Raw genomic sequence first — 24,827 nt, 5'->3', positions numbered from 1 at the left:
ATCCCTAACCCTAACCCTTGCTTTTACAACCGTGATCCCGCGGCAGCCGATGCGCAATGTCTGTCTCTGTGGCGCAATCGGTTAGCGCGTTCGGCTGTTAACCGAAAGGTTGGTGGTTCGAGCCCACCCAGGGACGTGTGAAATGCCGGTGTTTTGCACGCGCGTCAGGTGTCCACTAACGCCTATGCCATTCTTAGGGTTGCGAGGCACAGCTTTCTCAGGGCGTTTATCCTGTGCACCTTCAATAAGCTGGCTTCTTTTAAAAGAAGTCAGCGGCGGGTGTTTGGTGAACATTTTCACCAGCTCGAGTTTGCTGTGGCATGTGGATTCATTCTTTACTGATGATCTGTCTCTGGGGCTCATCTAGTTGACATGGTATCCGCTGACATTCGGCTGAAGGTGCTGATCCACCATCTGCTCTTGGTACGGACTGGATCCGGGGGACTGCAGTGACCATCTAATCGGAATACAGAATGGATATGGCGGCTACGGTGACCTCAGAATAAGAACAAACAGACTAATATTAATGTAGATGCAAAAGTTCCATGTTGCCACAGTGTCAGATTGGAGAGGATCTGGTTTTCACAGTCTTGCGTCGATGGCCGTCTAGGTGAAGAGGTCTTCACTGATGATCTGTCTCTGGGGCTCATCCAGCTTGCTATCACCTTGTCGGATCACATCCACGTAGCTGCAAGAAAAGGTCACGACCGTCACCGGTATTCTATCGCAGAGGCAATGTTGTAGCTTGTGTGGTTTATCTGAGGTGTGATCATTGCTGGTTGTAAACTTTCCCCGATATCCCATCTGGATGATTTGAAATACAGTCAGCTTCTCAGTTTTTGCCGGTCTCTCTGGACGCTTCTTGAAAAACAAAGTTTTGCTTCGTTTTGTTAGAGTGGCTGGTTGTTGGTCCTCGTCAAAGAGGTGTCTACAGATCATAGCGTGCCGGAGCCAGAAGATTTGTTGTTTTGTCAATATGCTCTCAAGACTTCGCTGCAGGTATCATTAAACTACAGCACAATCACAGCTCACCGCTACCCATCGTAAACAGGTTGGGCCTGTCTGTTCTGGTGGGCTCTCAGTGGTGCTAAATCATCAAATGAAGAGGACGGGATTCAAACCCACACAAACCAAGGTGAGCCTAGCACAACGGATTAGCCTTGCATCGCCTTAACCACTCGACCACCCCGTCACTTTCCGTGGTCCTTTTATTTAACACTCCCGATTCAGACCATCGGCTCATTAGTAGAGCACTCAGTGAACTGAACTGAGTGTGTCAGATAAGGAAGACACAAAAAGCGCAGAGTGGGGTCCCCAGGACGAGGATTACTGCTAAAGGAGCCGAACGACGAGGATGGGATTCGAACCCACGCGTGCAGAGCACAATGGATTAGCAGTCCATCGCCTTAACCACTCGGCCACCTCGTCATTTTACGTGACATTTTTTATTTAGCACTCCTGATTCAGATCATCAGTTCATTAGTAGAGAACTCAAAGAACTGAACTGAGTGTGTTAGATAAGGAGGACACACAAAAAGTTTAGCATGGGGTCCCCAGGACCCGGATTAAGGTCCAGTGCTAAAGGAACCGAACGACAAGAATGGATTCCAACCATTGCACAGAGCAAAATGGATTAGCAGTCCATCGCCTTAACCACTCGGCCACCCCGTCCCCTTGCTGACCGAGATAGGCCATGCTGCGGACCTTTTCAGCTGCTGCTGCCGTGCTTTCGGCTGGCTGTTTTGAGCACAGAGGGAATAGTGAATGAGCCGTCTTTTACACACCTCTAATCTGTTCCGTAGAAACACGGTGCAGCAACCCGTGGCAGGAGACTGTTTGTGCGGCAGTTTAAAGCTTGCTACCACCTTGTCGGTTCACATCCACGTAGGTGCAGAAAAAGGTCACGACCGTCGCCTGCATTCTTTCGCAGAGGCAATATTGTAGCCTATGAGGTTTGTCCGAGGCGCGATCATTGCTGGTTGAAAACTTTACCCAATACCCCGCCAGGATGACTTGAAATACAGTTATCTTTGGCAATTTTTGCTAGTCTCTCTGGAGGCTTAGAGTTTTGTTGAGAAATATAGCCTTGTTTCGTTTAGGGTTTTTTTTCCTCGCCAAAAAAACGGTCTGCTGATGATAGTGCGCCAGAGCCAGAAGGTTTGTTGTTTTGTCAATATGTTCTCAAGACAAGTATCGTTAAACTGCAACGCAATTACAGCTCACCGTTACCCATCGTAAACATGTTGGACCTGTCTGGTCCGGTGGCCTCTCAGTGGCGCTAAAGCTTCGAATGCGTGTCGAGCACAATGTATTAGCCTTCCACCGCCTTAACCACTGGACCACCTCGTCATCCGGCGGGGTTTCTTTATTTAACATTCCTGATTCATGTGCATGTGGATGCATTCTTCGTCTTTTGTTTCAGCCGCCGAGGGCCTGTTTTCCACTGAGGCCCTGCGCCAAACTCCCTATGAGACACAATCGAACGTTAGTAGTAACCTCCGATTACGGCCGAATGTGGATTCTGCTCGGACGACGGGGCACCGGTACATCCTTTGTAGCTTTAGCTTATTAGCCAAACGCTACACCAGTTTGCCATTTCCCATGAAATCATCCTTGATTTCCATAAGAAAGGTGCCCCAAATTGGTGGAAAATCACATCTCAACCATACGCTGTCCAAAGCATTAAACCGCCTTCACGCGGCAAAACAGAACATGTTGTTGGCCCGCACTGCTGGGTCAAACTGCGCTTCCCAAAAACAGATTGGGTCAAAACTGACAGAAGAAATCTCTAAGCCTGCTTTAAGCCCTACCCACGGGACGGGTTGACAGTCTCGCACAACGCGAGAGCCTCAGTTTCGCCTGTGTAATTTGGGGGCCAATGAAAACTGCATCCAACTAAAATTACAAACAAAATTTTAGGACTCTAATGATGTTTCAAATGTAACTTTTCTCATCTCTGTTGTTAGGTTGTAACCATCTCTGAGACTCAAAGTGTCAGAACTCGCCTAAGCTGGTTTTGCAAAATGGAGGTCAAGACTATACTTTCAGGGATCATTTCTATAGTTTCTAACTAGGAAATGTGTTTCAAAAGTGTAGTGTCTCCCAAACTACGATGATGAGCTTTGATACTCTTTTCTGAGCGTGAATCGGGTGTGGAGTAATGGTTTATTTCATATGCTCCACACCATTGATGAACGTACTGTGTGGCATTTAAGCAGCATAGAAGAAGAGAGTATGGTCAGAGTGGTCTCTGAAAAATGTAAATATCAGATTAAAAATCTTATGAGTCGTTATGATTGAGATTTTTTTTTTTTTTTTTACATTTTTGTTGGTGGGTGTCACCATCCTTGATATTCAGAATGTCAGGATAAGATGTCAGCTGGTTCTATCAACTTAAAGTTGCCATAAAATGCATTGAGAGAATATTTTAATTTGTTCTTTGATATCTGCATAGAAGGTATATGGCATAGGAAAGGGCAAACAATCTCCAGAAACGGTTTTACAGGACCATTTACAACCCTAGGATTTGTCCCTAGAATGAAATGCTCTGTTATTGCCTTTTTTGGAAGCTTCATGAATATTAATGAGCTCTGCTCCGATTGGCTGTTTCACAGAGCTGCTCATCTCTATAGCTGGCACATTGATAAAAATATTTATTTAATTAGGAGCTCTAGCGGCTTTTAATATGTGGTTTGTTGAATCTGCCGTTTTGTATCGCAGACATTTTAGTCTCATTACTGTGATCCATGTGCTCTGTGTAAAGTTATAATGCAGAGGGAGCGCTTCTTACCACACAAGTTCAGCTGCTTCTCAGTGATACTCTGGATCTGTAAATCATTCGCCATCATCAGCGCAGTTATTTCTCCATCATTCACCATCATCAGCACAGTCATCTCTCTGTTTATGTGGTAAGTGATATCTTTTGTACTGCAATGTAACAGGCTAGCGCTAGCATTAAGCTAACCGTGTCCCTTCAGTGGCTTGCCTTGTTTTACTGATGTACTGACGTTACCGATGATTGGGCGATGCAAATGTTGGAGGCGTAACTATTAACGATCCCGGGACTGTTGCGTAACAGTCGGTGTTATGTTGGAATTGACATATAAATCTAGTGTTTGCAAAAGACCACCGAAATATAGAAGATTTATCCTTATCCTTATATAGATTTATCCTTGATTTCCATAAGAAAGGTGCCCCAAATTGGTGGAAAATCACATCTCAACCATACGCTGACCAAAGCATTGAACCGCCTTCACGCGGCAAGACAGAACATGTTGTTGGCCCGCACTGCTGGGTCAAACTGCGCTTCCCAATAACAGATTGGGTCAAAACTGACAGAAGAAAACTCTAAGCCTGCTCTAAGCACTACCCACGGGACGGCTCGACAGTCTTGCACAACGCGAGAGCCTCCGTTTCGCCTGTGTCATTTGGGAGCCGATGAAAACTGCGTCCGACCCGGTGAAGGAGACCACAACCAGCCTGGCTAGCTCAGTCGGTAGAGCATGAGACTCTTAATCTCAGGGTCGTGGGTTCGAGCCCCACGTTGGGCGGCTCTGTTGGCGCTCTTTCTTCCCAACAGGGTGGCGGGCTCCAGCGTGCCCATTCTCCGCACAGGCTAAGTGGATTTTGCGAGCTCCGGAAACATCTTTCAAAACAGCCTGTTAGTACGTGCGATTCTAATCCCTAACCCTAACCCTTGCTTTTACAACCGTGATCCCGCGGCAGCCGATGCGCAATGTCTGTCTCTGTGGCGCAATCGGTTAGCGCGTTCGGCTGTTAACCGAAAGGTTGGTGGTTCGAGCCCACCCAGGGACGTGTGAAATGCCGGTGTTTTGCACGCGCGTCAGGTGTCCACTAGCGCCTATGCCATTCTTAGGGTTGCGAGGCACAGCTTTCTCAGGGCGTTTATCCTGTGCACCTTCAATAAGCTGGCTTCTTTTAAAAGAAGTCAGCGGCGGGTGTTTGGTGAACATTTTCACCAGCTCGAGTTTGCTGTGGCATGTGGATTCATTCTTTACTGATGATCTGTCTCTGGGGCTCATCTAGTTGACATGGTATCCGCTGACATTCGGCTGAAGGTGCTGATCCACCATCTGCTCTTGGTACGGACTGGATCCGGGGGACTGCAGTGACCATCTAATCGGAATACAGAATGGATATGGCGGCTACGGTGACCTCAGAATAAGAACAAACAGACTAATTTTAATGTAGATGCAAAAGTTCCATGTTGCCACAGTGTCAGATTGGAGAGGATCTGGTTTTCACAGTCTTGCGTCGATGGCCGTCTAGGTGAAGAGGTCTTCACTGATGATCTGTCTCTGGGGCTCATCCAGCTTGCTATCACCTTGTCGGATCACATCCACGTAGCTGCAAGAAAAGGTCACGACCGTCACCGGTATTCTATCGCAGAGGCAATGTTGTAGCTTGTGTGGTTTATCTGAGGTGTGATCATTGCTGGTTGTAAACTTTCCCCGATATCCCATCTGGATGATTTGAAATACAGTCAGCTTCTCAGTTTTTGCCGGTCTCTCTGGACGCTTCTTGAAAAACAAAGTTTTGCTTCGTTTTGTTAGAGTGGCTGGTTGTTGGTCCTCGTCAAAGAGGTGTCTACAGATCATAGCGTGCCGGAGCCAGAAGATTAGTTGTTTTGTCAATATGCTCTCAAGACTTCGCTGCAGGTATCATTAAACTACAGCACAATCACAGCTCACCGCTACCCATCGTAAACAGGTTGGGCCTGTCTGTTCTGGTGGGCTCTCAGTGGTGCTAAATCATCAAATGAAGAGGACGGGATTCAAACCCACACAAACCAAGGTGAGCCTAGCACAACGGATTAGCCTTGCATCGCCTTAACCACTCGACCACCCCGTCACTTTCCGTGGTCCTTTTATTTAACACTCCCGATTCAGACCATCGGCTCATTAGTAGAGCACTCAGTGAACTGAACTGAGTGTGTCAGATAAGGAAGACACAAAAAGCGCAGAGTGGGGTCCCCAGGACGAGGATTACTGCTAAAGGAGGCGAACGACGAGGATGGGATTCGAACCCACGCGTGCAGAGCACAATGGATTAGCAGTCCATCGCCTTAACCACTCGGCCACCTCGTCATTTTACGTGACATTTTTTATTTAGCACTCCTGATTCAGATCATCAGTTCATTAGTAGAGAACTCAAAGAACTGAACTGAGTGTGTTAGATAAGGAGGACACACAAAAAGTTTAGCATGGGGTCCCTAGGACCAGCATTAAGGTCCAGTGCTAAAGGAACCGAACGACAAGAATGGATTCCAACCATTGCACAGAGCAAAATGGATTAGCAGTCCATCGCCTTAACCACTCGGCCACCCCGTCCCCTTGCTGACCGAGATAGGCCATGCTGCGGACCTTTTCAGCTGCTGCTGCCGTGCTTTCAGCTGGCTGTTTTGAGCACAGAGGGAATAGTGAATGAGCCGTCTTTTACACACCTCTAATCTGTTCCGTAGAAACACGGTGCAGCAACCCGTGGCAGGAGACTGTTTGTGCGGCAGTTTAAAGCTTGCTACCACCTTGTCGGTTCACATCCACGTAGGTGCAGAAAAAGGTCACGACCGTCGCCTGCATTCTTTCGCAGAGGCAATATTGTAGCCTATGAGGTTTGTCCGAGGCGCGATCATTGCTGGTTGAAAACTTTACCCAATACCCCGCCAGGATGACTTGAAATACAGTTATCTTTGGCAATTTTTGCTAGTCTCTCTGGAGGCTTAGAGTTTTGTTGAGAAATATAGCCTTGTTTCGTTTAGGGTTTTTTTTCCTCGCCAAAAAAACGGTCTGCTGATGATAGTGCGCCAGAGCCAGAAGGTTTGTTGTTTTGTCAATATGTTCTCAAGACAAGTATCGTTAAACTGCAACGCAATTACAGCTCACCGTTACCCATCGTAAACATGTTGGGCCTGTCTGGTCCGGTGGCCTCTCAGTGGCGCTAAAGCTTCGAATGCGTGTCGAGCACAATGTATTAGCCTTCCACCGCCTTAACCACTGGACCACCTCGTCATCCGGCGGGGTTTCTTTATTTAACATTCCTGATTCATGTGCATGTGGATGCATTCTTCGTCTTTTGTTTCAGCCGCCGAGGGCCTGTTTTCCACTGAGGCCCTGCGCCAAACTCCCTATGAGACACAATCGAACGTTAGTAGTAACCTCCGATTACGGCCGAATGTGGATTCTGCTCGGACGACGGGGCACCGGTACATCCTTTGTAGCTTTAGCTTATTAGCCAAACGCTACACCAGTTTGCCATTTCCCATGAAATCATCCTTGATTTCCATAAGAAAGGTGCCCCAAATTGGTGGAAAATCACATCTCAACCATACGCTGTCCAAAGCATTAAACCGCCTTCACGCGGCAAAACAGAACATGTTGTTGGCCCGCACTGCTGGGTCAAACTGCGCTTCCCAAAAACAGATTGGGTCAAAACTGACAGAAGAAATCTCTAAGCCTGCTTTAAGCCCTACCCACGGTACGGGTTGACAGTCTCGCACAACGCGAGAGCCTCCGTTTCGCCTGTGTAATTTGGGGGCCAATGAAAACTGCATCCAACTAAAATTACAAACAAAATTTTAGGACTCTAATGATGTTTCAAATGTAACTTTTCTCATCTCTGTTGTTAGGTTGTAACCATCTCTGAGACTCAAAGTGTCAGAACTCGCCTAAGCTGGTTTTGCAAAATGGAGGTCAAGACTATACTTTCAGGGATCATTTCTATAGTTTCTAACTAGGAAATGTGTTTCAAAAGTGTAGTGTCTCCCAAACTACGATGATGAGCTTTGATACTCTTTTCTGAGCGTGAATCGGGTGTGGAGTAATGGTTTATTTCACATGCTCCACACCATTGATGAACGTTCTGTGTGGCATTTAAGCAGCATAGAAGAAGAGAGTATGGTCAGAGTGGTCTCTGAAAAATGTAAATATCAGATTAAAAATCTTATGAGTCGTTATGATTGAGATTTTTTTTTTTTTTTTTACATTTTTGTTGGTGGGTGTCACCATCCTTGATATTCAGAATGTCAGGATAAGATGTCAGCTGGTTCTATCAACTTAAAGTTGCCATAAAATGCATTGAGAGAATATTTTAATTTGTTCTTTGATATCTGCATAGAAGGTATATGGCATAGGAAAGGGCAAACAATCTCCAGAAACGGTTTTACAGGACCATTTACAACCCTAGGATTTGTCCCTAGAATGAAATGCTCTGTTATTGCCTTTTTTGGAAGCTTCATGAATATTAATGAGCTCTGCTCCGATTGGCTGTTTCACAGAGCTGCTCATCTCTATAGCTGGCACATTGATAAAAATATTTATTTAATTAGGAGCTCTAGCGGCTTTTAATATGTGGTTTGTTGAATCTGCCGTTTTGTATCGCAGACATTTTAGTCTCATTACTGTGATCCATGTGCTCTGTGTAAAGTTATAATGCAGAGGGAGCGCTTCTTACCACACAAGTTCAGCTGCTTCTCGGTGATACTCTGGATCTGTAAATCATTCGCCATCATCAGCGCAGTTATTTCTCCATCATTCACCATCATCAGCACAGTCATCTCTCTGTTTATGTGGTAAGTGATATCTTTTGTACTGCAATGTAACAGGCTAGCGCTAGCATTAAGCTAACCGTGTCCCTTCAGTGGCTTGCCTTGTTTTACTGATGTACTGACGTTACCGATGATTGGGCGATGCAAATGTTGGAGGCGTAACTATTAACGATCCCGGGACTGTTGCGTAACAGTCGGTGTTATGTTGGAACTGACATATAAATCTAGTGTTTGCAAAAGACCACCGAAATATAGAAGATTTATCCTTATCCTTATATAGATTTATCCTTGATTTCCATAAGAAAGGTGCCCCAAATTGGTGGAAAATCACATCTCAACCATACGCTGACCAAAGCATTGAACCGCCTTCACGCGGCAAGACAGAACATGTTGTTGGCCCGCACTGCTGGGTCAAACTGCGCTTCCCAATAACAGATTGGGTCAAAACTGACAGAAGAAAACTCTAAGCCTGCTCTAAGCACTACCCACGGGACGGCTCGACAGTCTTGCACAACGCGAGAGCCTCCGTTTCGCCTGTGTCATTTGGGAGCCGATGAAAACTGCGTCCGACCCGGTGAAGGAAACCACAACCAGCCCGGCTAGCTCAGTCGGTAGAGCATGAGACTCTTAATCTCAGGGTCGTGGGTTCGAGCCCCACGTTGGGCGGCTCTGTTGGCGCTCTTTCTTCCCAACAGGGTGGCGGGCTCCAGCGTGCCCATTCTCCGCACAGGCTAAGTGGATTTTGCGAGCTCCGGAAACATCTTTCAAAACAGCCTGTTAGTACGTGCGATTCTAATCCCTAACCCTAACCCTTGCTTTTACAACCGTGATCCCGCGGCAGCCGATGCGCAATGTCTGTCTCTGTGGCGCAATCGGTTAGCGCGTTCGGCTGTTAACCGAAAGGTTGGTGGTTCGAGCCCACCCAGGGACGTGTGAAATGCCGGTGTTTTGCACGCGCGTCAGGTGTCCACTAACGCCTATGCCATTCTTAGGGTTGCGAGGCACAGCTTTCTCAGGGCGTTTATCCTGTGCACCTTCAATAAGCTGGCTTCTTTTAAAAGAAGTCAGCGGCGGGTGTTTGGTGAACATTTTCACCAGCTCGAGTTTGCTGTGGCATGTGGATTCATTCTTTACTGATGATCTGTCTCTGGGGCTCATCTAGTTGACATGGTATCCGCTGACATTCGGCTGAAGGTGCTGATCCACCATCTGCTCTTGGTACGGACTGGATCCGGGGGACTGCAGTGACCATCTAATCGGAATACAGAATGGATATGGCGGCTACGGTGACCTCAGAATAAGAACAAACAGACTAATATTAATGTAGATGCAAAAGTTCCATGTTGCCACAGTGTCAGATTGGAGAGGATCTGGTTTTCACAGTCTTGCGTCGATGGCCGTCTAGGTGAAGAGGTCTTCACTGATGATCTGTCTCTGGGGCTCATCCAGCTTGCTATCACCTTGTCGGATCACATCCACGTAGCTGCAAGAAAAGGTCACGACCGTCACCGGTATTCTATCGCAGAGGCAATGTTGTAGCTTGTGTGGTTTATCTGAGGTGTGATCATTGCTGGTTGTAAACTTTCCCCGATATCCCATCTGGATGATTTGAAATACAGTCAGCTTCTCAGTTTTTGCCGGTCTCTCTGGACGCTTCTTGAAAAACAAAGTTTTGCTTCGTTTTGTTAGAGTGGCTGGTTGTTGGTCCTCGTCAAAGAGGTGTCTACAGATCATAGCGTGCCGGAGCCAGAAGATTAGTTGTTTTGTCAATATGCTCTCAAGACTTCGCTGCAGGTATCATTAAACTACAGCACAATCACAGCTCACCGCTACCCATCGTAAACAGGTTGGGCCTGTCTGTTCTGGTGGGCTCTCAGTGGTGCTAAATCATCAAATGAAGAGGACGGGATTCAAACCCACACAAACCAAGGTGAGCCTAGCACAACGGATTAGCCTTGCATCGCCTTAACCACTCGACCACCCCGTCACTTTCCGTGGTCCTTTTATTTAACATTCCCGATTCAGACCATCGGCTCATCAGTAGAGCACTCAGTGAACTGAACTGAGTGTGTCAGATAAGGAAGACACAAAAAGCGCAGAGTGGGGTCCCCAGGACGAGGATTACTGCTAAAGGAGGCGAACGACGAGGATGGGATTCGAACCCACGCGTGCAGAGCACAATGGATTAGCAGTCCATCGCCTTAACCACTCGGCCACCTCGTCATTTTACGTGACATTTTTTATTTAGCACTCCTGATTCAGATCATCAGTTCATTAGTAGAGAACTCAAAGAACTGAACTGAGTGTGTTAGATAAGGAGGACACACAAAAAGTTTAGCATGGGGTCCCTAGGACCAGGATTAAGGTCCAGTGCTAAAGGAACCGAACGACAAGAATGGATTCCAACCATTGCACAGAGCAAAATGGATTAGCAGTCCATCGCCTTAACCACTCGGCCACCCCGTCCCCTTGCTGACCGAGATAGGCCATGCTGCGGACCTTTTCAGCTGCTGCTGCCGTGCTTTCAGCTGGCTGTTTTGAGCACAGAGGGAATAGTGAATGAGCCGTCTTTTACACACCTCTAATCTGTTCCGTAGAAACACGGTGCAGCAACCCGTGGCAGGAGACTGTTTGTGCGGCAGTTTAAAGCTTGCTACCACCTTGTCGGTTCACATCCACGTAGGTGCAGAAAAAGGTCAAGACCGTCGCCTGCATTCTTTCGCAGAGGCAATATTGTAGCCTATGAGGTTTGTCCGAGGCGCGATCATTGCTGGTTGAAAACTTTACCCAATACCCCGCCAGGATGACTTGAAATACAGTTATCTTTGGCAATTTTTGCTAGTCTCTCTGGAGGCTTAGAGTTTTGTTGAGAAATATAGCCTTGTTTCGTTTAGGGTTTTTTTTCCTCGCCAAAAAAACGGTCTGCTGATGATAGTGCGCCAGAGCCAGAAGGTTTGTTGTTTTGTCAATATGTTCTCAAGACAAGTATCGTTAAACTGCAACGCAATTACAGCTCACCGTTACCCATCGTAAACATGTTGGGCCTGTCTGGTCCGGTGGCCTCTCAGTGGCGCTAAAGCTTCGAATGCGTGTCGAGCACAATGTATTAGCCTTCCACCGCCTTAACCACTGGACCACCTCGTCATCCGGCGGGGTTTCTTTATTTAACATTCCTGATTCATGTGCATGTGGATGCATTCTTCGTCTTTTGTTTCAGCCGCCGAGGGCCTGTTTTCCACTGAGGCCCTGCGCCAAACTCCCTATGAGACACAATCGAACGTTAGTAGTAACCTCCGATTACGGCCGAATGTGGATTCTGCTCGGACGACGGGGCACCGGTACATCCTTTGTAGCTTTAGCTTATTAGCCAAATGCTACACCAGTTTGCCATTTCCCATGAAATCATCCTTGATTTCCATAAGAAAGGTGCCCCAAATTGGTGGAAAATCACATCTCAACCATACGCTGTCCAAAGCATTAAACCGCCTTCACGCGGCAAAACAGAACATGTTGTTGGCCCGCACTGCTGGGTCAAACTGCGCTTCCCAAAAACAGATTGGGTCAAAACTGACAGAAGAAATCTCTAAGCCTGCTTTAAGCCCTACCCACGGGACGGGTTGACAGTCTCGCACAACGCGAGAGCCTCAGTTTCGCCTGTGTAATTTGGGGGCCAATGAAAACTGCATCCAACTAAAATTACAAACAAAATTTTAGGACTCTAATGATGTTTCAAATGTAACTTTTCTCATCTCTGTTGTTAGGTTGTAACCATCTCTGAGACTCAAAGTGTCAGAACTCGCCTAAGCTGGTTTTGCAAAATGGAGGTCAAGACTATACTTTCAGGGATCATTTCTATAGTTTCTAACTAGGAAATGTGTTTCAAAAGTGTAGTGTCTCCCAAACTACGATGATGAGCTTTGATACTCTTTTCTGAGCGTGAATCGGCTGTGGAGTAATGGTTTATTTCATATGCTCCACACCATTGATGAATGTTCTGTGTGGCATTTAAGCAGCATAGAAGAAGAGAGTATGGTCAGAGTGGTCTCTGAAAAATGTAAATATCAGATTAAAAATCTTCTGAGTCGTTATGATTGAGATTTTTTTTTTTTTTTTTTACATTTTTGTTGGTGGGTGTCACCATCCTTGATATTCAGAATGTCAGGATAAGATGTCAGCTGGTTCTATCAACTTAAAGTTGCCATAAAATGCATTGAGAGAATATTTTAATTTGTTCTTTGATATCTGCATAGAAGGTATATGGCATAGGAAAGGGCAAACAATCTCCAGAAACGGTTTTACAGGACCATTTACAACCCTAGGGTTTGTCCCTAGAATGAAATGCTCTGTTATTGCCTTTTTTGGAAGCTTCATGAATATTAATGAGCTCTGCTCCGATTGGCTGTTTCACAGAGCTGCTCATCTCTATAGCTGGCACATTGATAAAAATATTTATTTAATTAGGAGCTCTAGCGGCTTTTAATATGTGGTTTGTTGAATCTGCCGTTTTGTATCGCAGACATTTTAGTCTCATTACTGTGATCCATGTGCTCTGTGTAAAGTTATAATGCAGAGGGAGCGCTTCTTACCACACAAGTTCAGCTGCTTCTCGGTGATACTCTGGATCTGTAAATCATTCGCCATCATCAGCGCAGTTATTTCTCCATCATTCACCATCATCAGCACAGTCATCTCTCTGTTTATGTGGTAAGTGATATCTTTTGTACTGCAATGTAACAGGCTAGCGCTAGCATTAAGCTAACCGTGTCCCTTCAGTGGCTTGCCTTGTTTTACTGATGTACTGACGTTACCGATGATTGGGCGATGCAAATGTTGGAGGCGTAACTATTAACGATCCCGGGACTGTTGCGTAACAGTCGGTGTTATGTTGGAATTGACATATAAATCTAGTGTTTGCAAAAGACCACCGAAATATAGAAGATTTATCCTTATCCTTATATAGATTTATCCTTGATTTCCATAAGAAAGGTGCCCCAAATTGGTGGAAAATCACATCTCAACCATACGCTGACCAAAGCATTGAACCGCCTTCACGCGGCAAGACAGAACATGTTGTTGGCCCGCACTGCTGGGTCAAACTGCGCTTCCCAATAACAGATTGGGTCAAAACTGACAGAAGAAAACTCTAAGCCTGCTCTAAGCACTACCCACGGGACGGCTCGACAGTCTTGCACAACGCGAGAGCCTCCGTTTCGCCTGAGTCATTTGGGAGCCGATGAAAACTGCGTCCGACCCGGTGAAGGAGAGCACAACCAGCCCGGCTAGCTCAGTCGGTAGAGCATGAGACTCTTAATCTCAGGGTCGTGGGTTCGAGCCCCACGTTGGGCGGCTCTGTTGGCGCTCTTTCTTCCCAACAGGGTGGCGGGCTCCAGCGTGCCCATTCTCCGCACAGGCTAAGTGGATCTTGCGAGCTCCGGAAACATCTTTCAAAACAGCCTGTTAGTACGTGCGATTCTAATCCCTAACCCTAACCCTTGCTTTTACAACCGTGATCCCGCGGCAGCCGATGCGCAATGTCTGTCTCTGTGGCGCAATCGGTTAGCGCGTTCGGCTGTTAACCGAAAGGTTGGTGGTTCGAGCCCACCCAGGGACGTGTGAAATGCCGGTGTTTTGCACGCGCGTCAGGTGTCCACTAACGCCTATGCCATTCTTAGGGTTGCGAGGCACAGCTTTCTCAGGGCGTTTATCCTGTGCACCTTCAATAAGCTGGCTTCTTTTAAAAGAAGTCAGCGGCGGGTGTTTGGTGAACATTTTCACCAGCTCGAGTTTGCTGTGGCATGTGGATTCATTCTTTACTGATGATCTGTCTCTGGGGCTCATCTAGTTGACATGGTATCCGCTGACATTCGGCTGAAGGTGCTGATCCACCATCTGCTCTTGGTACGGACTGGATCCGGGGGACTGCAGTGACCATCTAATCGGAATACAGAATGGATATGGCGGCTACGGTGACCTCAGAATAAGAACAAACAGACTAATATTAATGTAGATGCAAAAGTTCCATGTTGCCACAGTGTCAGATTGGAGAGGATCTGGTTTTCACAGTCTTGCGTCGATGGCCGTCTAGGTGAAGAGGTCTTCACTGATGATCTGTCTCTGGGGCTCATCCAGCTTGCTATCACCTTGTCGGATCACATCCACGTAGCTGCAAGAAAAGGTCACGACCGTCACCGGTATTCTGTCGCAGAGGCAATGTTGTAGCTTGTGTGGTTTATCTGAGGTGTGATCATTGCTGGTTGTAAACTTTCCCCGATATCCCATCTGGATGATTTGAAATACAGTCAGCTTCTCAGTTTTTGCCGGTCTCTCTGGACGCTTCTTGAAAAACAAAGTTTTGCTTCGTTTTGTTAGAGTGGCTGGTTGTTGGTCCTCGTCAAAGAGGTGTCTACAGATCATAGCGTGCCGGAGCCAGAAGATTTGTTGTTTTGTCAATATGCTCTCAAGACTTCGCTGCAGGTATCATTAAACTACAGCACAATCACAGCTCACCGCTACCCATCGTAAACAGGTTGGGCCTGTCTGTTCTGGTGGGCTCTCAGTGGTGCTAAATCATCAAATGAAGAGGACGGGATTCAAACCCACACAAACCAAGGTGAGCCTAGCACAACGGATTAGCCTTGCATCGCCTTAACCACTCGACCACCCCGTCACTTTCCGTGGTCCTTTAATTAACACTCCCGATTCAGACCATCGGCTCATTAGTAGAGCACTCAGTGAACTGAACTGAGTGTGTCAGATAAGGAAGACACAAAAAGCGCAGAGTGGGGTCCCCAGGACGAGGATTACTGCTAAAGGAGCCGAACGACGAGGATGGGATTCGAACCCACGCGTGCAGAGCACAATGGATTAGCAGTCCATCGCCTTAACCACTCGGCCACCTCGTCATTTTACGTGACATTTTTTATTTAGCACTCCTGATTCAGATCATCAGTTCATTAGTAGAGAACTCAAAGAACTGAACTGAGTGTGTTAGATAAGGAGGACACACAAAAAGTTTAGCATGGGGTCCCCAGGACCCGGATTAAGGTCCAGTGCTAAAGGAACCGAACGACAAGAATGGATTCCAACCATTGCACAGAGCAAAATGGATTAGCAGTCCATCGCCTTAACCACTCGGCCACCCCGTCCCCTTGCTGACCGAGATAGGCCATGCTGCGGACCTTTTCAGCTGCTGCTGCCGTGCTTTCAGCTGGCTGTTTTGAGCACAGAGGGAATAGTGAATGAGCCGTCTTTTACACACCTCTAATCTGTTCCGTAGAAACACGGTGCAGCAACCCGTGGCAGGAGACTGTTTGTGCGGCAGTTTAAAGCTTGCTACCACCTTGTCGGTTCACATCCACGTAGGTGCAGAAAAAGGTCACGACCGTCGCCTGCATTCTTTCGCAGAGGCAATATTGTAGCCTATGAGGTTTGTCCGAGGCGCGATCATTGCTGGTTGAAATCTTTACCCAATACCCCGCCAGGATGACTTGAAATACAGTTATCTTTGGCAATTTTTGCTAGTCTCTCTGGAGGCTTAGAGTTTTGTTGAGAAATATAGCCTTGTTTCGTTTAGGGTTTTTTTTCCTCGCCAAAAAAACGGTCTGCTGATGATAGTGCGCCAGAGCCAGAAGGTTTGTTGTTTTGTCAATATGTTCTCAAGACAAGTATCGTTAAACTGCAACGCAATTACAGCTCACCGTTACCCATCGTAAACATGTTGGGCCTGTCTGGTCCGGTGGCCTCTCAGTGGCGCTAAAGCTTCGAATGCGTGTCGAGCACAATGTATTAGCCTTCCACCGCCTTAACCACTGGACCACCTCGTCATCCGGCGGGGTTTCTTTATTTAACATTCCTGATTCATGTGCATGTGGATGCATTCTTCGTCTTTTGTTTCAGCCGCCGAGGGCCTGTTTTCCACTGAGGCCCTGCGCCAAACTCCCTATGAGACACAATCGAACGTTAGTAGTAACCTCCGATTACGGCCGAATGTGGATTCTGCTCGGACGACGGGGCACCGGTACATCCTTTGTAGCTTTAGCTTATTAGCCAAACGCTACACCAGTTTGCCATTTCCCATGAAATCATCCTTGATTTCCATAAGAAAGGTGCCCCAAATTGGTGGAAAATCACATCTCAACCATACGCTGTCCAAAGCATTAAACCGCCTTCACGCGGCAAAACAGAACATGTTGTTGGCCCGCACTGCTGGGTCAAACTGCGCTTCCCAAAAACAGATTGGGTCAAAACTGACAGAAGAAATCTCTAAGCCTGCTTTAAGCCCTACCCACGGGACGGGTTGACAGTCTCGCACAACGCGAGAGCCTCAGTTTCGCCTGTGTAATTTGGGGGCCAATGAAAACTGCATCCAACTAAAATTACAAACAAAATTTTAGGACTCTAATGATGTTTCAAATGTAACTTTTCTCATCTCTGTTGTTAGGTTGTAACCATCTCTGAGACTCAAAGTGTCAGAACTCGCCTAAGCTGGTTTTGCAAAATGGAGGTCAAGACTATACTTTCAGGGATCATTTCTATAGTTTCTAACTAGGAAATGTGTTTCAAAAGTGTAGTGTCTCCCAAACTACGATGATGAGCTTTGATACTCTTTTCTGAGCGTGAATCGGGTGTGGAGTAATGGTTTATTTCATATGCTCCACACCATTGATGAACGTTCTGTGTGGCATTTAAGCAGCATAGAAGAAGAGAGTATGGTCAGAGTGGTCTCTGAAAAATGTAAATATCAGATTAAAAATCTTATGAGTCGTTATGATTGAGATTTTTTTTTTTACATTTTTGTTGGTGGGTGTCACCATCCTTGATATTCAGAATGTCAGGATAAGATGTCAGCTGGTTCTTTCAACTTAAAGTTGCCATAAAATGCATTGAGAGAATATTTTAATTTGTTCTTTGATATCTGCATAGAAGGTATATGGCATAGGAAAGGGCAAACAATCTCCAGAAACGGTTTTACAGGACCATTTACAACCCTAGGATTTGTCCCTAGAATGAAATGCTCTGTTATTGCCTTTTTTGGAAGCTTCATGAATATTAATGAGCTCTGCTCCGATTGGCTGTTTCACAGAGCTGCTCATCTCTATAGCTGGCACATTGATAAAAATATTTATTTAATTAGGAGCTCTAGCGGCTTTTAATATGTGGTTTGTTGAATCTGCCGTTTTGTATCGCAGACATTTTAGTCTCATTACTGTGATCCATGTGCTCTGTGTAAAGTTATAATGCAGAGGGAGCGCTTCTTACCACACAAGTTCAGCTGCTTCTCGGTGATACTCTGGATCTGTAAATCATTCGCCATCATCAGCGCAGTTATTTCTCCATCATTCACCATCATCAGCACAGTCATCTCTCTGTTTATGTGGTAAGTGATATCTTTTGTACTGCAATGTAACAGGCTAGCGCTAGCATTAAGCTAACCGTGTCCCTTCAGTGGCTTGCCTTGTTTTACTGATGTACTGACGTTACCGATGATTGGGCGATGCAAATGTTGGAGGCGTAACTATTAACGATCCCGGGACTGTTGCGTAACAGTCGGTGTTATGTTGGAATTGACATATAAATCTAGTGTTTGCAAAAGACCACCGAAATATAGAAGATTTATCCTTATCCTTATATAGATTTATCCTTGATTTCCATAAGAAAGGTGCCCCAAATTGGTGGAAAATCACATCTCAACCATACGCTGACCAAAGCATTGAACCGCCTTCACGCGGCAAGACAGAACATGTTGTTGGCCCGCACTGCTGGGTCAAACTGCGCTTCCCAATAACAGATTGGGTCAAAACTGACAGAAGAAAACTCTAAGCCTGCTCTAAGCACTACCCACGGGACGGCTCGACAGTCTTGCACAACGCGAGAGCCTCCGTTTCGCCTGTGTCATTTGGGAGCCGATGAAAACTGCGTCCGACCCGGTGAAGGAGACCACAACCAGCCCGGCTAGCTCAGTCGGTAGAGCATGAGACTCTTAATCTCAGGGTCGTGGGTTCGAGCCCCACGTTGGGCGGCTCTGTTGGCGCTCTTTCTTCCCAACAGGGTGGCGGGCTCCAGCGTGCCCATTCTCCGCACAGGCTAAGTGGATTTTGCGAGCTCCGGAAACATCTTTCAAAACAGCCTGTTAGTACGTGCGATTCTAATCCCTAACCCTAACCCTTGCTTTTACAACCGTGATCCCGCGGCAGCCGATGCGCAATGTCTGTCTCTGTGGCGCAATCGGTTAGCGCGTTCGGCTGTTAACCGAAAGGTTGGTGGTTCGAGCCCACCCAGGGACGTGTGAAATGCCGGTGTTTTGCACGCGCGTCAGGTGTCCACTAGCGCCTATGCCATTCTTAGGGTTGCGAGGCACAGCTTTCTCAGGGCGTTTATCCTGTGCACCTTCAATAAGCTGGCTTCTTTTAAAAGAAGTCAGCGGCGGGTGTTTGGTGAACATTTTCACCAGCTCGAGTTTGCTGTGGCATGTGGATTCATTCTTTACTGATGATCTGTCTCTGGGGCTCATCTAGTTGACATGGTATCCGCTGACATTCGGCTGAAGGTGCTGATCCACCATCTGCTCTTGGTACGGACTGGATCCGGGGGACTGCAGTGACCATCTAATCGGAATACAGAATGGATATGGCGGCTACGGTGACCTCAGAATAAGAACAAACAGACTAATATTAATGTAGATGCAAAAGTTCCATGTTGCCACAGTGTCAGATTGGAGAGGATCTGGTTTTCACAGTCTTGCGTCGATGGCCGTCTAGGTGAAGAGGTCTTCACTGATGATCTGTCTCTGGGGCTCATCCAGCTTGCTATCACCTTGTCGGATCACATCCACGTAGCTGCAAGAAAAGGTCACGACCGTCACCGGTATTCTGTCGCAGAGGCAATGTTGTAGCTTGTGTGGTTTATCTGAGGTGTGATCATTGCTGGTTGTAAACTTTCCCCGATATCCCATCTGGATGATTTGAAATACAGTCAGCTTCTCAGTTTTTGCCGGTCTCTCTGGACGCTTCTTGAAAAACAAAGTTTTGCTTCGTTTTGTTAGAGTGGCTGGTTGTTGGTCCTCGTCAAAGAGGTGTCTACAGATCATAGCGTGCCGGAGCCAGAAGATTTGTTGTTTTGTCAATATGCTCTCAAGACTTCGCTGCAGGTATCATTAAACTACAGCACAATCACAGCTCACCGCTACCCATCGTAAACAGGTTGGGCCTGTCTGTTCTGGTGGGCTCTCAGTGGTGCTAAATCATCAAATGAAGAGGACGGGATTCAAACCCACACAAACCAAGGTGAGCCTAGCACAACGGATTAGCCTTGCATCGCCTTAACCACTCGACCACCCCGTCACTTTCCGTGGTCCTTTAATTAACACTCCCGATTCAGACCATCGGCTCATTAGTAGAGCACTCAGTGAACTGAACTGAGTGTGTCAGATAAGGAAGACACAAAAAGCGCAGAGTGGGGTCCCCAGGACGAGGATTACTGCTAAAGGAGCCGAACGACGAGGATGGGATTCGAACCCACGCGTGCAGAGCACAATGGATTAGCAGTCCATCGCCTTAACCACTCGGCCACCTCGTCATTTTACGTGACATTTTTTATTTAGCACTCCTGATTCAGATCATCAGTTCATTAGTAGAGAACTCAAAGAACTGAACTGAGTGTGTTAGATAAGGAGGACACACAAAAAGTTTAGCATGGGGTCCCCAGGACCCGGATTAAGGTCCAGTGCTAAAGGAACCGAACGACAAGAATGGATTCCAACCATTGCACAGAGCAAAATGGATTAGCAGTCCATCGCCTTAACCACTCGGCCACCCCGTCCCCTTGCTGACCGAGATAGGCCATGCTGCGGACCTTTTCAGCTGCTGCTGCCGTGCTTTCAGCTGGCTGTTTTGAGCACAGAGGGAATAGTGAATGAGCCGTCTTTTACACACCTCTAATCTGTTCCGTAGAAACACGGTGCAGCAACCCGTGGCAGGAGACTGTTTGTGCGGCAGTTTAAAGCTTGCTACCACCTTGTCGGTTCACATCCACGTAGGTGCAGAAAAAGGTCACGACCGTCGCCTGCATTCTTTCGCAGAGGCAATATTGTAGCCTATGAGGTTTGTCCGAGGCGCGATCATTGCTGGTTGAAAACTTTACCCAATACCCCGCCAGGATGACTTGAAATACAGTTATCTTTGGCAATTTTTGCTAGTCTCTCTGGAGGCTTAGAGTTTTGTTGAGAAATATAGCCTTGTTTCGTTTAGGGTTTTTTTTCCTCGCCAAAAAAACGGTCTGCTGATGATAGTGCGCCAGAGCCAGAAGGTTTGTTGTTTTGTCAATATGTTCTCAAGACAAGTATCGTTAAACTGCAACGCAATTACAGCTCACCGTTACCCATCGTAAACATGTTGGGCCTGTCTGGTCCGGTGGCCTCTCAGTGGCGCTAAAGCTTCGAATGCGTGTCGAGCACAATGTATTAGCCTTCCACCGCCTTAACCACTGGACCACCTCGTCATCCGGCGGGGTTTCTTTATTTAACATTCCTGATTCATGTGCATGTGGATGCATTCTTCGTCTTTTGTTTCAGCCGCCGAGGGCCTGTTTTCCACTGAGGCCCTGCGCCAAACTCCCTATGAGACACAATCGAACGTTAGTAGTAACCTCCGATTACGGCCGAATGTGGATTCTGCTCGGACGACGGGGCACCGGTACATCCTTTGTAGCTTTAGCTTATTAGCCAAACGCTACACCAGTTTGCCATTTCCCATGAAATCATCCTTGATTTCCATAAGAAAGGTGCCCCAAATTGGTGGAAAATCACATCTCAACCATACGCTGTCCAAAGCATTAAACCGCCTTCACGCGGCAAAACAGAACATGTTGTTGGCCCGCACTGCTGGGTCAAACTGCGCTTCCCAAAAACAGATTGGGTCAAAACTGACAGAAGAAATCTCTAAGCCTGCTTTAAGCCCTACCCACGGGACGGGTTGACAGTCTCGCACAACGCGAGAGCCTCAGTTTCGCCTGTGTAATTTGGGGGCCAATGAAAACTGCATCCAACTAAAATTACAAACAAAATTTTAGGACTCTAATGATGTTTCAAATGTAACTTTTCTCATCTCTGTTGTTAGGTTGTAACCATCTCTGAGACTCAAAGTGTCAGAACTCGCCTAAGCTGGTTTTGCAAAATGGAGGTCAAGACTATACTTTCAGGGATCATTTCTATAGTTTCTAACTAGGAAATGTGTTTCAAAAGTGTAGTGTCTCCCAAACTACGATGATGAGCTTTGATACTCTTTTCTGAGCGTGAATCGGGTGTGGAGTAATGGTTTATTTCATATGCTCCACACCATTGATGAACGTTCTGTGTGGCATTTAAGCAGCATAGAAGAAGAGAGTATGGTCAGAGTGGTCTCTGAAAAATGTAAATATCAGATTAAAAATCTTATGAGTCGTTATGATTGAGATTTTTTTTTTTACATTTTTGTTGGTGGGTGTCACCGTCCTTGATATTCAGAATGTCAGGATAAGATGTCAGCTGGTTCTATCAACTTAAAGTTGCCATAAAATGCATTGAGAGAATATTTTAATTTGTTCTTTGATATCTGCATAGAAGGTATATGGCATAGGAAAGGGCAAACAATCTCCAGAAACGGTTTTACAGGACCATTTACAACCCTAGGATTTGTCCCTAGAATGAAATGCTCTGTTATTGCCTTTTTTGGAAGCTTCATGAATATTAATGAGCTCTGCTCCGATTGGCTGTTTCACAGAGCTGCTCATCTCTATAGCTGGCACATTGATAAAAATATTTATTTAATTAGGAGCTCTAGCGGCTTTTAATATGTGGTTTGTTGAATCTGCCGTTTTGTATCGCAGACATTTTAGTCTCATTACTGTGATCCATGTGCTCTGTGTAAAGTTATAATGCAGAGGGAGCGCTTCTTACCACACAAGTTCAGCTGCTTCTCGGTGATACTCTGGATCTGTAAATCATTCGCCATCATCAGCGCAGTTATTTCTCCATCATTCACCATCATCAGCACAGTCATCTCTCTGTTTATGTGGTAAGTGATATCTTTTGTACTGCAATGTAACAGGCTAGCGCTAGCATTAAGCTAACCGTGTCCCTTCAGTGGCTTGCCTTGTTTTACTGATGTACTGACGTTACCGATGATTGGGCGATGCAAATGTTGGAGGCGTAACTATTAACGATCCCGGGACTGTTGCGTAACAGTCGGTGTTATGTTGGAATTGACATATAAATCTAGTGTTTGCAAAAGACCACCGAAATATAGAAGATTTATCCTTATCCTTATATAGATTTATCCTTGATTTCCATAAGAAAGGTGCCCCAAATTGGTGGAAAATCACATCTCAACCATACGCTGACCAAAGCATTGAACCGCCTTCACGCGGCAAGACAGAACATGTTGTTGGCCCGCACTGCTGGGTCAAACTGCGCTTCCCAATAACAGATTGGGTCAAAACTGACAGAAGAAAACTCTAAGCCTGCTCTAAGCACTACCCACGGGACGGCTCGACAGTCTTGCACAACGCGAGAGCCTCCGTTTCGCCTGAGTCATTTGGGAGCCGATGAAAACTGCGTCCGACCCGGTGAAGGAGACCACAACCAGCCCGGCTAGCTCAGTCGGTAGAGCATGAGACTCTTAATCTCAGGGTCGTGGGTTCGAGCCCCACGTTGGGCGGCTCTGTTGGCGCTCTTTCTTCCCAACAGGGTGGCGGGCTCCAGCGTGCCCATTCTCCGCACAGGCTAAGTGGATCTTGCGAGCTCCGGAAACATCTTTCAAAACAGCCTGTTAGTACGTGCGATTCTAATCCCTAACCCTAACCCTTGCTTTTACAACCGTGATCCCGCGGCAGCCGATGCGCAATGTCTGTCTCTGTGGCGCAATCGGTTAGCGCGTTCGGCTGTTAACCGAAAGGTTGGTGGTTCGAGCCCACCCAGGGACGTGTGAAATGCCGGTGTTTTGCACGCGCGTCAGGTGTCCACTAACGCCTATGCCATTCTTAGGGTTGCGAGGCACAGCTTTCTCAGGGCGTTTATCCTGTGCACCTTCAATAAGCTGGCTTCTTTTAAAAGAAGTCAGCGGCGGGTGTTTGGTGAACATTTTCACCAGCTCGAGTTTGCTGTGGCATGTGGATTCATTCTTTACTGATGATCTGTCTCTGGGGCTCATCTAGTTGACATGGTATCCGCTGACATTCGGCTGAAGGTGCTGATCCACCATCTGCTCTTGGTACGGACTGGATCCGGGGGACTGCAGTGACCATCTAATCGGAATACAGAATGGATATGGCGGCTACGGTGACCTCAGAATAAGAACAAACAGACTAATATTAATGTAGATGCAAAAGTTCCATGTTGCCACAGTGTCAGATTGGAGAGGATCTGGTTTTCACAGTCTTGCGTCGATGGCCGTCTAGGTGAAGAGGTCTTCACTGATGATCTGTCTCTGGGGCTCATCCAGCTTGCTATCACCTTGTCGGATCACATCCACGTAGCTGCAAGAAAAGGTCACGACCGTCACCGGTATTCTATCGCAGAGGCAATGTTGTAGCTTGTGTGGTTTATCTGAGGTGTGATCATTGCTGGTTGTAAACTTTCCCCGATATCCCATCTGGATGATTTGAAATACAGTCAGCTTCTCAGTTTTTGCCGGTCTCTCTGGACGCTTCTTGAAAAACAAAGTTTTGCTTCGTTTTGTTAGAGTGGCTGGTTGTTGGTCCTCGTCAAAGAGGTGTCTACAGATCATAGCGTGCCGGAGCCAGAAGATTTGTTGTTTTGTCAATATGCTCTCAAGACTTCGCTGCAGGTATCATTAAACTACAGCACAATCACAGCTCACCGCTACCCATCGTAAACAGGTTGGGCCTGTCTGTTCTGGTGGGCTCTCAGTGGTGCTAAATCATCAAATGAAGAGGACGGGATTCAAACCCACACAAACCAAGGTGAGCCTAGCACAACGGATTAGCCTTGCATCGCCTTAACCACTCGACCACCCCGTCACTTTCCGTGGTCCTTTTATTTAACACTCCCGATTCAGACCATCGGCTCATTAGTAGAGCACTCAGTGAACTGAACTGAGTGTGTCAGATAAGGAAGACACAAAAAGCGCAGAGTGGGGTCCCCAGGACGAGGATTACTGCTAAAGGAGCCGAACGACGAGGATGGGATTCGAACCCACGCGTGCAGAGCACAATGGATTAGCAGTCCATCGCCTTAACCACTCGGCCACCTCGTCATTTTACGTGACATTTT

General features: G+C 46.7%; 26 non-coding genes across 26 annotated transcripts; all 26 read left to right on the top strand.

Annotated features, from left to right (window-relative positions):
* The first annotated feature begins 62 nt into the window (after positions 1-62).
* On the top strand, positions 63-136 carry trnan-guu (transfer RNA asparagine (anticodon GUU)). Its single transcript has one exon. It is a non-coding gene; the product is annotated as a tRNA-Asn (tRNA).
* A 582-nt stretch (positions 137-718) lies between these two features.
* Positions 719-857, top strand: LOC141303785 (U4 spliceosomal RNA). Its single transcript, XR_012343753.1, has one exon. It is a non-coding gene; the product is annotated as a U4 spliceosomal RNA (small nuclear RNA).
* Positions 858-1,918: 1,061 nt separating this feature from the next.
* LOC141303754 (U4 spliceosomal RNA) lies at positions 1,919-2,059 on the top strand. Its single transcript, XR_012343722.1, has one exon. It is a non-coding gene; the product is annotated as a U4 spliceosomal RNA (small nuclear RNA).
* A 973-nt stretch (positions 2,060-3,032) lies between these two features.
* On the top strand, positions 3,033-3,248 carry LOC141303714 (small nucleolar RNA U3). The gene has a single exon (XR_012343683.1). It is a non-coding gene; the product is annotated as a small nucleolar RNA U3 (small nucleolar RNA).
* Positions 3,249-4,741: 1,493 nt separating this feature from the next.
* trnan-guu (transfer RNA asparagine (anticodon GUU)) lies at positions 4,742-4,815 on the top strand. Its single transcript has one exon. It is a non-coding gene; the product is annotated as a tRNA-Asn (tRNA).
* Positions 4,816-5,397: 582 nt separating this feature from the next.
* LOC141303784 (U4 spliceosomal RNA) lies at positions 5,398-5,536 on the top strand. Its single transcript, XR_012343751.1, has one exon. It is a non-coding gene; the product is annotated as a U4 spliceosomal RNA (small nuclear RNA).
* Positions 5,537-6,597: 1,061 nt separating this feature from the next.
* LOC141303753 (U4 spliceosomal RNA) lies at positions 6,598-6,738 on the top strand. The gene has a single exon (XR_012343721.1). It is a non-coding gene; the product is annotated as a U4 spliceosomal RNA (small nuclear RNA).
* A 973-nt stretch (positions 6,739-7,711) lies between these two features.
* Positions 7,712-7,927, top strand: LOC141303720 (small nucleolar RNA U3). The gene has a single exon (XR_012343690.1). It is a non-coding gene; the product is annotated as a small nucleolar RNA U3 (small nucleolar RNA).
* A 1,229-nt stretch (positions 7,928-9,156) lies between these two features.
* Positions 9,157-9,229, top strand: trnak-cuu (transfer RNA lysine (anticodon CUU)). Its single transcript has one exon. It is a non-coding gene; the product is annotated as a tRNA-Lys (tRNA).
* A 191-nt stretch (positions 9,230-9,420) lies between these two features.
* trnan-guu (transfer RNA asparagine (anticodon GUU)) lies at positions 9,421-9,494 on the top strand. Its single transcript has one exon. It is a non-coding gene; the product is annotated as a tRNA-Asn (tRNA).
* A 582-nt stretch (positions 9,495-10,076) lies between these two features.
* LOC141303783 (U4 spliceosomal RNA) lies at positions 10,077-10,215 on the top strand. The gene has a single exon (XR_012343750.1). It is a non-coding gene; the product is annotated as a U4 spliceosomal RNA (small nuclear RNA).
* Positions 10,216-11,276: 1,061 nt separating this feature from the next.
* LOC141303752 (U4 spliceosomal RNA) lies at positions 11,277-11,417 on the top strand. Its single transcript, XR_012343720.1, has one exon. It is a non-coding gene; the product is annotated as a U4 spliceosomal RNA (small nuclear RNA).
* Positions 11,418-12,390: 973 nt separating this feature from the next.
* Positions 12,391-12,606, top strand: LOC141303737 (small nucleolar RNA U3). Its single transcript, XR_012343705.1, has one exon. It is a non-coding gene; the product is annotated as a small nucleolar RNA U3 (small nucleolar RNA).
* Positions 12,607-13,836: 1,230 nt separating this feature from the next.
* Positions 13,837-13,909, top strand: trnak-cuu (transfer RNA lysine (anticodon CUU)). Its single transcript has one exon. It is a non-coding gene; the product is annotated as a tRNA-Lys (tRNA).
* A 191-nt stretch (positions 13,910-14,100) lies between these two features.
* Positions 14,101-14,174, top strand: trnan-guu (transfer RNA asparagine (anticodon GUU)). Its single transcript has one exon. It is a non-coding gene; the product is annotated as a tRNA-Asn (tRNA).
* A 582-nt stretch (positions 14,175-14,756) lies between these two features.
* On the top strand, positions 14,757-14,895 carry LOC141303787 (U4 spliceosomal RNA). The gene has a single exon (XR_012343755.1). It is a non-coding gene; the product is annotated as a U4 spliceosomal RNA (small nuclear RNA).
* A 1,060-nt stretch (positions 14,896-15,955) lies between these two features.
* LOC141303758 (U4 spliceosomal RNA) lies at positions 15,956-16,096 on the top strand. The gene has a single exon (XR_012343725.1). It is a non-coding gene; the product is annotated as a U4 spliceosomal RNA (small nuclear RNA).
* A 973-nt stretch (positions 16,097-17,069) lies between these two features.
* Positions 17,070-17,285, top strand: LOC141303710 (small nucleolar RNA U3). The gene has a single exon (XR_012343680.1). It is a non-coding gene; the product is annotated as a small nucleolar RNA U3 (small nucleolar RNA).
* Positions 17,286-18,508: 1,223 nt separating this feature from the next.
* Positions 18,509-18,581, top strand: trnak-cuu (transfer RNA lysine (anticodon CUU)). The gene has a single exon. It is a non-coding gene; the product is annotated as a tRNA-Lys (tRNA).
* Positions 18,582-18,772: 191 nt separating this feature from the next.
* trnan-guu (transfer RNA asparagine (anticodon GUU)) lies at positions 18,773-18,846 on the top strand. The gene has a single exon. It is a non-coding gene; the product is annotated as a tRNA-Asn (tRNA).
* A 582-nt stretch (positions 18,847-19,428) lies between these two features.
* Positions 19,429-19,567, top strand: LOC141303786 (U4 spliceosomal RNA). Its single transcript, XR_012343754.1, has one exon. It is a non-coding gene; the product is annotated as a U4 spliceosomal RNA (small nuclear RNA).
* A 1,060-nt stretch (positions 19,568-20,627) lies between these two features.
* LOC141303751 (U4 spliceosomal RNA) lies at positions 20,628-20,768 on the top strand. Its single transcript, XR_012343718.1, has one exon. It is a non-coding gene; the product is annotated as a U4 spliceosomal RNA (small nuclear RNA).
* A 973-nt stretch (positions 20,769-21,741) lies between these two features.
* On the top strand, positions 21,742-21,957 carry LOC141303709 (small nucleolar RNA U3). Its single transcript, XR_012343679.1, has one exon. It is a non-coding gene; the product is annotated as a small nucleolar RNA U3 (small nucleolar RNA).
* Positions 21,958-23,180: 1,223 nt separating this feature from the next.
* trnak-cuu (transfer RNA lysine (anticodon CUU)) lies at positions 23,181-23,253 on the top strand. The gene has a single exon. It is a non-coding gene; the product is annotated as a tRNA-Lys (tRNA).
* Positions 23,254-23,444: 191 nt separating this feature from the next.
* On the top strand, positions 23,445-23,518 carry trnan-guu (transfer RNA asparagine (anticodon GUU)). The gene has a single exon. It is a non-coding gene; the product is annotated as a tRNA-Asn (tRNA).
* A 582-nt stretch (positions 23,519-24,100) lies between these two features.
* Positions 24,101-24,239, top strand: LOC141303782 (U4 spliceosomal RNA). The gene has a single exon (XR_012343749.1). It is a non-coding gene; the product is annotated as a U4 spliceosomal RNA (small nuclear RNA).
* Positions 24,240-24,827: the final 588 nt, after the last annotated feature.

The sequence above is a fragment of the Garra rufa genome, unplaced genomic scaffold (assembly GCF_049309525.1).
Source record: "Garra rufa unplaced genomic scaffold, GarRuf1.0 hap1_unplaced_001, whole genome shotgun sequence".
NCBI lineage: Eukaryota > Metazoa > Chordata > Actinopteri > Cypriniformes > Cyprinidae > Garra > Garra rufa.
Note: the sequence above shows the minus strand (reverse complement) of the source record. Positions and strands in the feature narration are given on the sequence as shown.